Below are 16,391 nucleotides of genomic sequence, written 5' to 3' on the forward strand. Positions count from 1 at the left end.
AAAACTAATGAGGCAGAGAACTCAGAGGATGACAGGCAAACAAAGTGGCACTCAGTCGCACCATGATAGATTGGCTTGCTTTTTAGTTTTGCCAAGGCCTTGATACTTGGCCTATAATGTACAGCAGTGCTGATAATAATTTGACTTCTAACGTGCTCCCACGTCAAAGCAATCAGTGCACTGTATCAAACACAAAATCCAATTAAACTAATGTATTGCACTAGGGAGAATATCGCTGAACTTCAGGTTTGAGTTCCAATTTTTAAACGAGTGGGTGTGAAAAGATTTAAATTAATCACCTACTGCATTTTCAATATGGAAGTGATGCCACCAGTACTTTCACAGGAACTGTACCAACAAGCAATCAGTTAAAGAGAGAATTTTCAGGTCCAATTTATAATACTGTCAACAACTGCAAACACACCTGACCTGGAGATTCAAATCAAGTGGACTGAGGGGGGGAGAAGGCTGTAAAATACAGATCAGAGAAGAAAGGTGTCTGTGTCTGGAGGGGCCTTGGAAACAGCCGAGAGTGAGATATTTCCTAGTACTTACACAGTCTGGAGAGGCCGGCAGCACCAGCACTGTATTACAGGTGGGGAAACTGAGGCACAGACTAGGAAAGCGCTTTCTAGGTGTCACCTGTTGACATAGCCAGGATACTCTGAGTTCCACTTCTTTGTCCTATTCTTTCAGCAAATACAAGGGATTTATGCTGCCCTGTAGACCCATCCCTGTTTCCTTTCTGAGAAGCCTGTGGCTCCATGCTCCTCTTTGGTTTTAGATTACCAGAAACAGCAATGGAAACCTGCCAGTGAAAATTTTTATTGCTCTCATTATCTGGACTAATTTGAACATCTCTGCATGGAGAGATGTTGTCGGGTGGGGACATGCCCCCCGTGTGCACTGATGATGCTTTCTTAGTAGTTAGGAGCTCTATGCTTTGCTTCTCAGGAAGATGCCTCCTCCTGTTCCCTGGTTATCTCTTTTAATAATACAAAATAATTGTGGATGGATTTCCATGGTAGACTATGTTCCATGCTGTTGTGTTCACATTGTCTCTTGTAAGCATAAAATTGCATGGACAGTAGGATTTTTCCTGCTGCAATTCTTCTGGCATGGACCCCCTAATTATAAACACAAGGGGATTTCAAACAGAACAGATTTATCCCACAGTAGAATTATCCCTGAAACATGGCACATTCCCCACCTCACCCTCTAGCCTTCCCAGAGAGAGGGGTCTCAAACAGAGAAAGGATCTAATATGTAAAGTGGGGAGATGAAAGATGCCAGTGTAATAACCGGTTATGCTGGGATTCCTGTCTACTTACAGCTAGAAACATTCCTGTATGACAGCAATTAAAAAAAAAAGTCCCCCATGTAATGAAGAACTCTGCTAGAGAGCTGCAACATTTAAGCACTGGATTGGATTTTATTACCATGATGAAATTACACAAGCATCGCCTCTCTCTCTTCGCCTGCTGTGCAGCTTCTCCCCCTCTCCCCTTCTCCTTTGCTGCCTCCACACGCTCCCTCCCTGCTTGCTTTGCAGCTGGGGTGGGGGAGGGAGTGTTGCAGGTAGGAGAGGCAGCCCTGGGCTCTCTCCCAGCCCTGGGCTCCCTCGACTGGGATCCCCTGGGCTGCATCATTGGCATGCGGCACCCGGCAGGACTGCATCACTGCTAGAGGAGATGCCAGCGCAGAGCCTCGCTGCGCCGCACACCATGCTGCACCGTGCAGGCAGCAGCACCGCTGACAACTTGGGGTGTGCAAGGTAAGAGCAAGTTACTCACTCTGCTTCACCAAAAAAGGGATAAGAGACAGCTGCCAGAAAGCTGACAGCCGATGGGATGTCACTGCTGAGAGCTGAGCAGCCAAGGGAGGCAGCTCTAAGGGCAGGGAAAGCTCGTAGCAAAAACTAAACCAAAAGATGCTGCTGAAAATGAGGATGCTCAAGGGTGCGGAGTCTGTGTCTGAGTTGGGATGAATTGGTGGGACCTGTCAGAGACTGTTAACTTAATGAGATTGGAGGGGTCAGAGCAATCGAGAGCAGAACAGCAATTTAAACTAGCCCTGTTACACTGTATAGCTGCCCTTGCTCTCTACAAGCTGTTATGCTTTAGAGTTTTAACTCGTGCTGAAACTATTTTTAAAGGAGTGTTCCCTGTGTCCAGGTTGTGGTGGGCTGGGGGGAGAAGGAGTAGGTATTTTCATGGAGGAAGGTGTTGTCGCATCCCTGTGGGAGGTATGTGTGACTGCGTCGGTGGTGGCACCCCAAGGCTGTGTGTGGGTGTGTCGGTACCCACACATGCACTGGCCTCATTTACCCCACTGGTTACCGCACTGCCAGCACTGATTTTAATTGTCCTCCCATCATTATCCTCTCCAGTCTCCAGGAGACCTTAAATGTAGATAAAGCTACGAACTGCAGTTAGTCACCTCTATTAGGAAGGATTAAATGAAGCAACAGGGAGAAAACAATGATTCTGGGAGCTGTCTGGGCTGGCTATCTGAACAGTGGTTGTTGTGGGATGCAGGTTCTCTAGTGAGAAGTTCTTGTGCATGCGTGCATGCCTGTAGCACATCCTATAACTGGTTCAGACATACATCTCTGCAGGGATGTATTTTTCTTTTAGAGGACAAGTGTTGTTCATGGGAGATTTTCACTACATGTGTCAAACTGCAGTAATATGATCTAGAGCATCCAGATGCCATTAAAAGTAATGGGTAGGAACTGGCTCCAAAAGGACATTGCTTGTTAGGTCTGACCTCATCTGAGGAAAAAAAGGAAAACAACCTGATTATAAGTGTAGGTGAGGAGCAGTGTGGTGCTCTGTGTGTGCTGAGGAGATCCCTCACTGTCATCAAGCCCGTATTAGAGCTTGAAGGGGTCTCCTGCCACGGGGAGTCAAGGCAGAAATTTCAGATAGGATGGCAGTAAGTCATATGTCTGACACAGCACAGAAGCTGCAGTTTCATGATTTCTCTTGATTCCTAATGTTGTCATTTGGGGAAAGAGAGAGGAAAAGTTTATTCTCTAGCTCACTTAGCCAGATATCAAGCATACAATTATGCTGCACTGATCAACTCAGGGTGAAAGCACTGAGCCAGACATCTGCTAGTCATTTAGAAACACGCTTCGGTGCCTGTGCCCTAAATGGCATGTGGCACAAACACTCCATGCAGTGGGGTGCCCAAGGTCAGGCTTGCCCTGTCCTACAGGACAACGTGGAGGAAAGAGTGGGAGCAGAGGAGCATCCAGGGCTTCTTCTGATTCCTCTTCCTAATGGAAAAGCCCTCTTCCATGCTCCAGCAGAAAGAGGAGGGGAACATCTCCTTCCCCTGCAAAATAGCTGCCAGAGGCAGCAGTCACCTACAAGGGGACCCTGGGTCTCAAGAGCTCCGTGAGGTCCTAGTTAGGTCCTGATGTCTCCCTTCTTCAGGGCTCTGCTTGGAAAGGTATGTCCACTGATATTAGACGAACTCAGCTGGAGATCAGATCTGCAATGACATCTTTGTTTTTCCTGACACGATTTTGCAAATGCATAATGCAAGTGCTGGGGGAACCCTCTCGGAAGATCAAAGCCAGATCCAGAAAGCAGAAAACAGGAGACAGCCTTCCTGTTCAGCTTTTCCATTTATGAGAGGTCCATCCCGTGAAGTAGTAGCTGTGTTATTTTCACACATTTATCTTCTGGAATGAAAGTTGCAGGTACCTAATGGCTATTGAGTGAGGGAGCTAAGGTGGAGATGGAAGCCTAGGTTTTCCTGCCTCTTTGTGCCAGGCTGTGATGCATCCCCCTGACCTGCAAATACACAGCTGGGTGCTCCCCAAAAGGCAGCCTTATGCATGCAGATGGTCTCTGCAAATCTGGCTGCTTGTCTGCAGGTAGGGTGTGAAAAATCCCACAATAAAAGGAAGAGAACATGACCTGATATTTCACATGGGGAGTGTGTGAGTTTAGTTTCAAACCCAGAATTTATCCAGCCTGTACCTACAGGGCAAAGGCAGCATGCTGAAGACACATCTGTTTCTTGCTTGTAGTAACCCTGAGTTGGGACAAATGAAGTAGGAGAGATGAAGAATGTATAAAAATCCCCTGTGATCCATGGTGATGCTGTCCCACCCATTCAGCACACTGCCAGACAAAACTTGATGAGGCAAGTCTGGGTTTTGAGGCACTGCTGCACTTGATGCAGCATAAACCCGGCTGCCTTCCTCATCTCTGCTGAGTGCCAGCCCTCTGGGTGCTCCCTCCTCTGCTCAGAGTTGTTGTGGCAGCCTTTGCCTGACCTGGCCATGAAGACCTGGGGTTGCTAACAGTCCTGCTGGGAAAGCCAAATCCAGCTTCAAATATCCTCTTACTGCTCTGGCAGGTTGGAAAATTGATTTTCCAGATCATGAGCTGAACCTCCAAAATTGTTCTCCTCTGAAAAGATTATGGAATTACTCCCATGCTAATGAACGCTTTAATGTTACGGTGACTGAAAGTCCTATAAGGACTTTAACAGCCAGGAAAAAAAGACACTGTAGGAAAGGGAAGCCTGCAGTGGCCATGTCAGACCTTACTTCACCATCTGGGCTGAGGAGCAGGAGGATGACTGAGGCTGGAAAACGAGAGAAGTGTAAAGAGAGATGTATGGTCTGCTGCGAAGATGCTGAGTCTATCAGGGATACTTTCTGTGGCTCCCAACTTTATCCCTCTGTGTGCGAGGGCAAGCAGGGAAAGTAATGTGTTACCTGTTCCTTTTCCTTTTCAGCAGGTCTCATGCAAATACCCATCCCCAGGGCACTGGGAACAACTCAGTGCCTAGTGACACACCAGGAGAGCCCTGAGGACAGGCAGCAGAGTCAAGTTGCCATCCCCAGCTCCCCAAAGCAAGCTGCTGCAACCTGCCTTGGGATTATCCGAGTTTAGCACTTACCCTTTTATCATCCCCATATGTTGCTGTCAGGCTCTGTAGTTCAGGATTGTGACACTGGTTTCCAAATATACAGTAAGACAGTATATGCACTGACCCCACCAGAGGACTACGGCATATATTAGGGAGAAAATATGTTTCTGGGGATGGGTCTGCCATGGTCCTGCTGGCTTTCACAGAACTAGAGTCTCACCTCTGCTTTTTGCACCTTGGTCTTATTTCATGGGTTACAATCAGGTTGCCCCAGGCTTAAGTGAGAGCAGAGTTAACTCCCTAAGGTGGGTTGGGGAAGAAGTACAGGGAAAACGTCTCCGTGCTAAAGGAGCTGCAATGCAAGGGGAAGGCTGGTCTATATTTAGGTAAGGGCTCTGCACAGAATGGGTAATCCTCTTTCCTTGAATTATCCAGGCCAGGGATTAGACTGCTTTAAACTCCCGCATCCTCCCCTGCTGCAGCCAGGCTCAGTAGGGGCCAGGGGGGCACTGGCCAGAGGGAGGAGGTGCGGGCAGGTTGCTGATGACTCAAGTGGCTGCTGCCAGCCTTGCCAAGCACTCTGAGGCCACCACAGCCCCAGACAGAGAGTGACACACCAGTGACGTGCAAGGCGAAAGGGAACATTATGGCATCCTGATTAAGAAAGAACACAGAGCTTTATAAATAATTGCGGAGACGAGGGAGGGAGTGCGGCAGCAGGTAGGAGGAGGGACAAGAGCCTCAAAGCAGCAGTTTTCCAAAGTGTAATGTCCTCGCTAGACTTTATCAAGCTGTTTCTCCAACCAGAAGAAGGAATGCTTTTTAAACTGCAGTCCATACATCTGAGAAGGTGCTCCAAACCCACCAGCTTGACTGATTCTGCAAATGTGATTCTGGGGATGCAAGTCGGGTTCATCTGTTTGAAGGAAAATTGGATCACTGTCAATACTCCATTAAAATGTTGAAGGGAGGCCAACAACACAGCTCAGGGACAGTGAGGGGGTGTGAGGAGGGGGGCAGGCTGGCTTGCACCAAAACCTGAATATTTCACTCAGAGTCTTGGGACAAGTCCCTTATGGATAGAGAAAGCAGGTTTCTCTCCTTTACCTAGTGCACAGCTGCTAGGAAAAAAAAGGAGTCTTGTCACTAATCTCATCCTGGGGACTTGTAAATGCCATCGAGGAGACATTCTTGTCACTCTTACATATGGATCTTGGGATAAAGCTTTGGTGGGGAGAAGAATGCAAAAGGCTGAGCTGTGCCATGCAAGGAGCTCCACAGGGGATGCCAAAGGGGGCTGCTTCTCCTGGTACTGAAGGGAGCAGAAAAAAGAGAGAAGATCTGCTTCTGAAGCAGGAACAGAGCCCTTGTCCAGTGGACTGAGATAGCCCTCACTGCTGATTTTCTGTATCTGAGTTTGTGGTGGGACCATTATGTTTCCTCCTCTAATCTTTAAAAGCTGGGGTCTGTCTTAAAACTAGTACGGTTTGTCTTCCTTTAGTCTACTTTGCAGGCTTTAACTAAGAAATCCGTGCGGGGTTTTGATTTCCCCAATTTCCTTTGCATTTTACTGCTTCCTGCATGTTTTTTCGCCTTATCCTGGAGTTACATCCCCCTGGAGGTTAACCCTGTGGACTCCCACAGTACCACTGCCATCCCCCAGGATCACCCTGGCTGTTCTTGTCTGAACTGCTGCAAAGTTTATTCTATTCTCTCCTGCTTATCCTACATAACCTAAATCAGGATTTCAACCCTTCTGTATTTTCACCAGCACCAGCACTGGGACAAATTGAAACCTTCATCAGGGTATTCAGCATTCCTGCTTTTACTCATATTATCTAGAGAATGCCATTTAAATAACTTCAGGTCAGTTTTAATTGAATGGGGAATAAATGACCAGGCTCCCAGCTCACTGCTAGGAAGGTAACTATCTTGGCTGGCTCTGCAGCTCCTGCCTTGCCCAGACATACAGGCAGAGTTAGTGCAAAATGTGGCTTATTTCTACATGTGAAGTTAGAGCTAGAAATCACTGAAGACAGCCGGGGTGAAAGAGGGAGAGAAAAGAAGGGAAAGACCAGGGAAAATCTCTGCATTTGATGTGAGCTAGTGTGTTTTTCCTCCCTATGTCAAACATCCTCAATTTCCTGTTTAACTTAAAGTCAACACATCTGTCATGTTAGCATCTCCCTCTGCCTGGTTCCCGCAAGCCACCCCCCTCCCATCTGCTCTCCCTCCTGCCTCCAGCCTCCCTGCGCTCCTATTGCTTTGTGGCTGGGGGGGTTGTCTGTGCGTGCGCCTGTGTTTTCTGCTGCCTGATGGACTTTTCCATCGCTTGTGCTTCAGTACCTGGATGCAGTCGCAGTGGGATGATCGGCTTGGCTTGCAGAGCATTTACTTCTAATCTCCGGCTTGTGACATCCTATTGGAAAGAGGCGACCCTTTCAGGAGCAGCTCCACAGGCTAGAAAGAGGGGAAATTGCTGGTGAATGGCTGTGATGAAATATTTCCTAGCTCTGGTAAGTGATGCTTTTCCCTTTGGTTCCTTTCTGGACGATCAATCAGGATGCAAAAGTAATAAGGCTTAACAGGGAAAAAGCAAAGGGAGGGGAGCTGAAAAAGAGACAGAAAAACCCAATGAAGCCCGTTCAGTTTGTACTGAAGCTTTTCCAGGGGTCAGTGCTCATCAAAGCAATTTAATTACTGTTAGTGAGAGGCTGGGAGCTGAGCAGATCAGACAACGTGTGCGTCTAGGCAGTCAGAGCAGCTTTCACTTGCATGCAGTTTCATTGCCCACTCTATCTTTTTCCTGCATGATTTCCAGCTACATCTGGGGCCCGTTAGGAACTCATGGCCAAGCACGAGTACTGCTCTCCATGGGGTAGTCCTAGGCGAGCTGCTACCTGAATGCTGCTTTTTCTGCCCTATGCTCTTTACTGCAGGTGTTTTGGAAGGTCATTCACTAATTCTTGCCCCTAAACTGATGCACAAACCTCTCAATTTTCTAGCTGATAATCTACCTTCATCATGAAGTCTAACTGCATTTTTTTTTCTGAAACCAGTCCTTTAGGAGCTACAAACAGCTAATAGACAGAAATGTGTAGATAAAAATGTTTGGAAGGAAGAGAGTCTAGCTAGACCACACACTGCTGGTACTGTGAGCTACCTGATGTCCTGGACAGTGGCTTACTCTAAATGAGAGGTTTGCAGGTCAGTTTATCTCACATGACTCTCAAAATGAGTGTACTGCTTCTACGTCGAGTGACAGCAGACCTCTTACACCAGGGATGAATTTAGGGCCCTTGTTTAAAGAGGATCAGAGAATATAAAGGTAAGAGCAGCCTTTGCAATCTGGTTGACTTGAATCTGCAAAGGTCTGTGCGTAACAGACATTTATAGAGAAAAAAAAAACAAAGGAAAAATACTGTGGCAAAGCCCTAACAGTTTTTGCCGACAGGTACAAAGCTGTGGCCTTCTTGACAGACCTGTGTGCCACTCAAAAACTGGTGCAGAATTTCTTTAGGGATAGCAAAACAAATTCTTTCTGGCTTTATTTGCGGCAGGCAGAGCTAAAAACTGCTCCCGGAGGACACTGCAGAGATGATTTGTTTATAAAAATATTCCTCTCATGATATATTTATAAGAAACCTCTATTTGCTAAAAACTCACACATTTCCTACTCTTTGATGTCAGATACTGTGACACTTGGAATGGAGCAATTTGGTTATTGTGCTTATTCTAGAGCAATCCTGAAGTTTCAAGCACCAGTTACATTAACTCTAAAGAAAAAGATTCTCCTCTCCTAAGCAGCAAGGTTTGGCTTGGATTTTTGTTTCATGTGTGTTTCAAGGTGACAATCTTTTGTACCTAAACTGCGTCTGGTGAACAGTAGGTGAAGTGAAGACAGGAAAGTGGAAGGGGCTTTGCACATCTCTGAATCCCAGCACTGTGCAAGAAAGACAGAGTGTAGGAGCTGCCAAATCTGTTTTGTTGTTGGGGGGGGTGTGTGTGTTGATCTTTGTATCTGTGAGGAAATTTTCCTGCTTCCTCTAACTGAAACACCATGGTTTATTCCAAAAGGTTGAAAATCCTTCATTCCATATTTCCTCTAAAAACACTTCCAAGCACCAAAAATTCCTGTAACTTGTTTTTTTTTGTTGAATTATCTCCTAAAACTTGCAGGAATGTTGATGGCAAGGTATCTTTGCTGTCAGTTTTGTGCTTGCATGCACTTGACTTTTCTCCCACGTTCAATCTGAGGTGTTGGCTAGCGATGACATTGCTTTCCTGGTCCCTGCTGCAGTGCTGCCTGGAAAGGTTAATTTCCCTCATGTAATTAATGTCTCTGTAATATTTATAAAGAGAAAATCCTCATATCCATCTACGGTAATTTGGGTATATCTGCCAAGATGAAATCCTAGCACCTATTCAATATGCTAGATGTACAGATTTTTATAGCACCCCACATATACTTCCCGAGAGACGCTGATTTGATGTTGTGGAAGTGAAGGACACATTCTAAAGTCTTTGTCTCTGGACGGAAACAAAATTGAATGTGCTACAGAATTAATGAATGTTATGAGTTCTACTTGAATTTTAATCTTTTCTCATGGACATTTGAGCTACAAAGGATGGATTTCCCTTGTGAAAAAAATCCATTTGGAAAGGACAGGGAGACATATGAGATCCTGGATGAAGAATCATTCCTGTGAAGACACTTGGTGTCAGTGTCGTTATGTCTTCAAGACAAAGTAATCAAGGATATAGAAGATGAAACCTCTCCCTGCAGGGGAAACTTCCACGTTATTTGATTGAAATTGGAACCCAGTCACCTCATGCTTGTGTCTCCAGATTTTACTTACCACATCTGCCAAATTACCACCAGCTATTTGTGTTTTAAATGAGGGCTTCCTCCCGCACAACCCATCTGCTCAGCCTGTTTGTTCTTCCTGTGCAGTCACGAATTTGTGATCACATTTATGTTGGTAGAAACCCGCTGATGTTGGAGGAAGAGGGAGAACAAGGTGGCCATGCAGATTCTCTTGGCTGGATTGAATTAAAAAAGAAAGTTTGAGTTAAAAGAGAAGGGAAGAACCTCTTATGAAAGAGAATTAAGCCAGGGTGAGAAAGCCAGGAAGATCAGGGCACTCTGAGGACAAATTTTCTCTTTTTCTAGTACTGTCCTAATGGGTCCTTCTGATTAGACATCATAAACTATTCCATGTTGAAGGTGGCATAGTTCACCTGGAAATGTTCTGTGTTGCCTTTAATATGTGGAAGGAAGAAGAAATTGAGGCTTTTCTTGCTTGCAGGTAGTTTTGGAGAACTTACAGTGGAGAGCCTACAGGTTTTCACCTTGATGTGACAGCCCTGTGGATATATTTATAGATATGGAGGGATATACAAAGTTGTGAGTGACATGAAGACAGTGAGTAGGGCTGTTGACTGTCTCTTCCCAAGAACCAAGCAACATCAGAACCAGCTAATACAAGCCAGGTACAGACCCAAGATGCTTCAACCTGACTACTCAAATGTGAGGTATTCCTGGTCCAGAAATTACTAAATTGCTGTCTTCAAATAATAAGACTGCTATGATCAACATGGCTTCCAGACCAGAACTGCCCTATGTCCAACCGGCTTGAATCTATCTGTGCCCTTTATATAGATCAGATATATGTACTGACAGTGCTTTTTAAGATGCACCAGAGAAAAGAAAAGATGGATGTGTTGAGAAGTACTCGGCTGTGTTTTCTTCTCCTGACTCTGTGGGAGGGCAGGAACAAGATGTCTCCCACATCCCATACCTGTAGGGGTCCTGTAGACTGTGTGCCAGATATTTGCAGAGTCACGACCTGGCTTAGCTCAACTTATACGGCAGTCACTCATGGCTGGTGTGCATTTTCTATAATGAGAAGGATCTATAATGTGTGGGATCACCCATGGCTGAAAGCAGTTGTCTCAGGCGGAGTAGAGCAGCCAAGAGAGCAGAATATGTTGTGTTCAACAGTGGAGATGCTGCGAAAAAATGAAAAGCAGTATGTGAGCCCTAAAGCAGTACTTTTGACTGAAGAAATTGCTCATGACGGTGCAGGTATGGACACAGCCATCTGAGAGATGTGTTCTCCCATCTCCTGCTTTGCGATCACTATTTTCCTACCTAGGAGAGAGACCCAGTGCTTCCACGTGAGGGTTGCGGCAGACCTCATGCTGGGCAGGCTCCTACAGGAGATGCTGCAGGACTCTGTGGCAGCTGGTTCTCGATGATTCAGTGTTTCTAGCTAAACTCGGTGTTTTGCTGTTATTCGCAGCAGCTCTTGTGGGAGATGGGCTTGGAGGAAGCTGGAATTCATCCACTCCCAACCGGGTGATGGATGGATTTGTTTAAGCTCTGGTTCCCACTGTGCTGCCAGCACAGCAGATGCTTCCTTGGCCTCGCATCTTTCCAATCTGACAGCGAATGAGAAGAGTGGTGTCTTCAGGACAAGGCCCTGGTGTTTCTCTCCAGCACCAGGCCCTGGGTGCCATTACAACACAGAAAGTTTCCCAGTCCTGGCCTGAAGCTGATCCCTCTGGGATGTATTGTAAAATGTGAGAGGATGCGTAAAATCCCTGCAGGAGATGTTTGACTGTTGGGAAAGTGCTGTGGGAGCCAAACTGCTCCTGCACATGATTTGTATGTTTTATACTCCTCCTACTCTAGGGAAATGAGTTCCAGTACTGCAGTGGTAGCTGAAGGCCACTGCCAAGAAGCGAGTGGTCATGGCCAGGTCTCGGGGACTGCTTCCATCATATCCCTCCAGGCAGCAGGGAAAAAACTGCCTTCTCTGTGGGATATTTCTCTTGCCTTTATGGCAGGTGGTCAGACTGCTGCAGATTTGCCAGCTTTAACCACTCTAATTATTGCAGCTTACAGGTTCCTGATCTCCTGAGCTCATACCCATGTCCTTCTTGGGTGTGTGCGATGCTCCTGGTGTTTCTCTTCTGCCTTGGCAGTCAGAGGAAACCCCTACAGAGGTGGAAGTGGTGGCTTCTTTAAGGAACCTCATTTAAGTAGCAGTTCTGTGAGTAGTGAGGGTCCTTTAAAGAGCCCGGCAACATCCAATTTTACAGCTACCATCCTCCCCTGAGGCAGGTACCCAGAGGGATTAACACAGCCAGAATATGAGGCTGGAGGCAAACTGAATTGGATGTCTCCATGATGGTGACTGAGGAATGGGTGAGGTTTTGAGGACAAGCATGGAAGTACGCAAAAACAATTCTCTGCCTGTCCTTGGCACAGAGCATCTATTGCACCTGATGGTCCTTTAGATTTACAAGGTGTCTCTGGTTAGGTGGATCCTGGTTTTAGTCTCAGGGTTGAAAATCCAGTAAAATATGCAAAATTACTCTGGACTTAAAGCAGAATAACAGACACATGGGCTGTTATGAGGGATACAACAACTTATAATGTAATAAACACAAAAAGCAATCATTCTGCTCTCTGTACATGGGGCTCAGAGGTCTCTTTGCCCTGTTAGATGAGAGGGAGGAGAAGAGGGGTGATTTGGACTCATAGCTGCTTGGGGCCACAAGCGTTGTAGACTTTTTCCAAAGCCCTGCAACAACTGGGAACTCATTCTCAACTGCTTTCAGCTCACTACTTTCCTCATCTGACCCTAATTCTTCTCACCTACTTCTGCTGCAGCTCAGAGTGGGCACCAGTGAGATCAGCCACCTTTTGGGAGGTACATTTGTCTTTCTGTGCTCCACACCGCATGCATTCGCAGCCCAAATTCACAGATATTTTAGCAGGGCTGTATCACTGCAGGGATCTAGTGTCCATTAATTATGAGCATTTGTAGATGAGGTGTTGAATGATTTACACACTGACACAGATTAAGAAATCCCAGTGGTTCTTCTGATGTGTAGCTGCTGTTGCCAATTAGTCAAGGTTTCCTGGCATTCAAGGGCAGCTGAAGAACCTTTCCACTTGTGATACAGACCCAAAGTTGCCAGGTTTGATGCAGGCTGAACCTCCTCAGTGAGCAAAGCTAGTTGTGACCAGCGCGAAAGGAGAGTGGAGCATATTTCCTGTGGGGTGGGTGCATGCAGAGCAAATGCTGCCATCAGTGCTGCCATTTAGTAGCCCTTCTGGGGACAGTGGTGATGCTCTGGCATTGTGCCACCCTTGGGAATATGGGGAATGCCTTTTTCATTCTCAGAGCCAGAGCATGGCAAATCAAAGCAGAATAATTTTAATTAATCTTGTATTTATTATTTATCACTAATTAAAAGCGCTTTCAGTGCTTTTTTCCCCTTCCTTTTAGATAAGGATATTTAGGGTTGGTTATTAGTAGCTATTTTATAATGCTAGCAAGATAGGATCCTTTGTTATTGGGAGCTGCAAATCATCAGAGATGCTGCCTTTGCTGTGACTGCGCCTGGTGTGGTGCCTGTGAGTGTGGGGCATCACAAGCACCTCCAGACCAGTGTGTCCAGCAGCTGGGGAGGGAGAAGCTAGAGTCTTACTGGGCTGCTTACTGGGCTGCTGGGGGAGCTGCAAGCGGCTGGGGAGGGTGCAGGACGAAGAGACTGTCTGAGTAAAAGCTCCTGGACAATTTCCAACCAGAAGGCATTTGGCATTTTGTCACATATTTTTGAAAAGCCAGCCATGACCACTGACTAAAGCTGGACAATTCCAGGGCTCCTTCTTATGGCTTTATTTTAAAGCAACATTTCTTTATCATAGGGGCTAAAAGCAGAGTCTGCATTAAATGCCGCAGAGCCAACCCACTGAAGGTTGATGTCCTTTCAAACCCTCTAATCCCCCTAACACACACAGAACAGGCACTAAGGGAATGTGTAAAGATTAGGAAAAGCCTAAATTTACCCCCCCACACACACTGCAAGTTTTGCAAAGCCTTGTCTGTAACCAGGATTTACACCCTGCCTGCTTTAAACACAGAAAGAAATGGGAGAGAGCTCAAGTCCTGCTGAATTACAATTACAGGGTGCTGAGCACAGCAATTTTCCAGCCATCAGTAGGAAAGAAAGTAAGATTTACACCTGGAAGGCAGCTGAGAAGTTGGACAAAGGAATGAAAAATAAAGTCCTCCAAAGTCATGCCATTTGAAAGCTGCTGGGGCTGAAGCAGAAGGCTGAAACGCAGCTCCCACTTGGGCTTCTATTGCAGCAAGTGTGCAAACGAGGCGAGTGCTCAGGATGGAGAGAGCTGTGGTGAGGATAGGAGCTCCCCCCCCTCGCCCGCTCTGCGCCAGGAGGCTGCTGCCACGCAGCTGATTAAATATTGAAAGGGTTTGGTTGCTGTTGCTTGAAAGCTTCTGTCTGGATTAAAATGAAGTTATGTGAGGACAAGTTTGTGCTGCTGCGATTACTCTCTGTTTAAATACATCTGACCATAAACAGACCAAAAATAGCTTTATGGGGTTTAACGTAAAGACAGTGTTAGGATGTAAGTTTGGGTTACAACTTTCTGGAGCCGAGATGGGGGAGAGCTCAGGGAGGTGGATATTACAGGTGAGGTCAGAGAGACCCTGTGGCATTCAGAGGCTGTTACGGGTGCTCAAAGGCTGGTGGTGGGAGCTAACACCTGAGGTTTGCATGTTCACACAGCAGCCTTGCTCCATGCTCACCTCCCACACGCTCCCGGGGGAGACAGTGATGGATGGAGATGCAGCAAGAGAGAGAGGAAGGAGAAGGGATTTGTGATGGGTTATAGGATTAGGCAGAGGCAAGAGGAGAGCTGGGATTACAGGTAGGGGCCAAAAGTGGATGGAGACAGAGATGAAAAGGGTTAATGTTTCTGGGAGGCTTCTTAAAAACTATGGGGGACCTCTGTGGAGAGCCCAGCACCTTGAGGTAACTCAGCAGTAGAAAAGGGAAGCTAAGGTGGAGGAGGAAGGTCCTTTACTGACTAGAGGCACAGGCAAATCTCAAGGATATACAAGAAAAATTGCTTTCAGGTGGAATAAGAAAAAACAACTATTTTTCTGCTCTTCTGTCAGGCCCACTGCTGCTCTTTCATCTTCTGAGAGGATGTCAAAGGCATTTTCCAGCTTACTAACTGAAAAGTTACAACCTTCCTTTATGGCTTGGTGCCTTCCTGACAGCCCACCAAAGGGGCAAGCCTTCATGGCTCTCATCAGAGGGTACCAGAGATTTCCTGTCACCCCTATGAGCTTTTGGATAACTGGAGCCACCCGTGAAGATCCCAAAATCACCAGTACCTCTTGTGCTTCCATGAGTTTGTACAAGATTGTTCCTGTTCTGCATTCAGCCCCAGTGAGGATCTAGTGATTTTGGTGTCTTGGTGGGCTGCGTACAGCAGGGAACATCACAGCCAGGTGAGTGGCTGGGCTTGGCGTGAGACATTTAATCCCTTTGAGTAGTCAGAGAAGACACGTTTGAGCTGGAAAAGGAGGTTCCCTTCATTGTCTGAGTGTCCAAAATAGATGTTCAAATTTTCTGTCCTGTAGCCAAGGGAAAACTATGGCACAATCTCTCTGATATGGTTAATTATAAATATATACAGAAAATTGTTATCGACTTGATTTTTAGTGTTGCTATAATCTGCATAGATGCTGAGTAGTCTGCCATCAAGGTACCAGGCCACCCAGCAGGCACACGGGCCTTCCAGCCCAGGGCAAGAGGGCAAGCTGGGTAAATAGCTGCTGGAACCACTGGGTCGCATAGAAGTCCAAGCAGAGTGAGGAGAGGTAACATTTCCATCCTTCCTGCAAGGGGAATTTAGTCCTTGCATTGGACTGCATTTGTTTTAATATATTATCATCACTGAAAATTTGTTTCTGGTTGTTTTTGCTTATAAACTCAGTCAATTCTGCCACAATTCAGCTAAATGTTTCTAGAGTTTGATGGTAGCGTCCTATGGTAAGAAGTCCTGTAGAAACATCTGTGAGTATACACACAAGCAAAGCTATGCTTATTTGGAGCCTAAGTGAACTGAACCCCAAACGGAATTTAGCAGCTACATTTTTGTGAAGGATTAGGAGAAAGGGATCACATTTATCTTTCTTGTTCAGGCTAATTCGGTACCTCTTCAGCAGAATTTGATGTTCACACTTCTATTATTCTTTAGAGCTAATTGAAATTTGATTTCAAAAATTACATTAATCAGTTCAGATTACAGTAGCCATTGATCAGTCCCTAAGTGGTTTTTAATGGTGCTATGTGACAATCATTATTACATTTAATTAGAAGGACATAATCACAACAGGCCGGATAGATGGATTCTCAGCTGAGCAAATCTGGATTAATCTACAGCCCTGAGGTTCTGATCCGTAACATATTTGAAATCAAATTAAAAATACTGACCGGTGGTATTGACATGGGATGTGTGCTCATGATAAAAGTCATGTGATATAATTTTGGCTTCTTTTTTGTTCTTTCAGAACATCTAGTGTATCTGTTCGGTTTCAATTATTTTTTCCTAATTCTTATTAAAAATGGTCTTAGCACTGGGAAGTATTCCATCTGGAAGA

General features: G+C 45.9%; 1 protein-coding gene across 2 annotated transcripts in view; it reads left to right on the forward strand.

Moving 5' to 3' along the window:
- The first annotated feature begins 1,504 nt into the window (after window positions 1–1,504).
- Window positions 1,505–16,391, forward strand: part of SV2B (synaptic vesicle glycoprotein 2B) — a 63,566-nt gene continuing 48,679 nt past the window's right edge. The window contains exons 1-2 of one of the 2 annotated variants that reach the window (XM_054078006.1): window positions 1,505–1,774; window positions 7,240–7,412. The gene's annotated coding sequence lies outside the window, so the exon portion shown is untranslated. Of the gene's footprint in view, window positions 1,775–7,151; window positions 7,413–16,391 lie in introns of those variants that run through there. The other variant, XM_054078007.1, reaches the window with a different exon arrangement.

Source organism: Cuculus canorus, chromosome 12 (genome assembly GCF_017976375.1).
Source record: "Cuculus canorus isolate bCucCan1 chromosome 12, bCucCan1.pri, whole genome shotgun sequence".
Taxonomy (NCBI): Eukaryota; Metazoa; Chordata; class Aves; order Cuculiformes; family Cuculidae; genus Cuculus; species Cuculus canorus.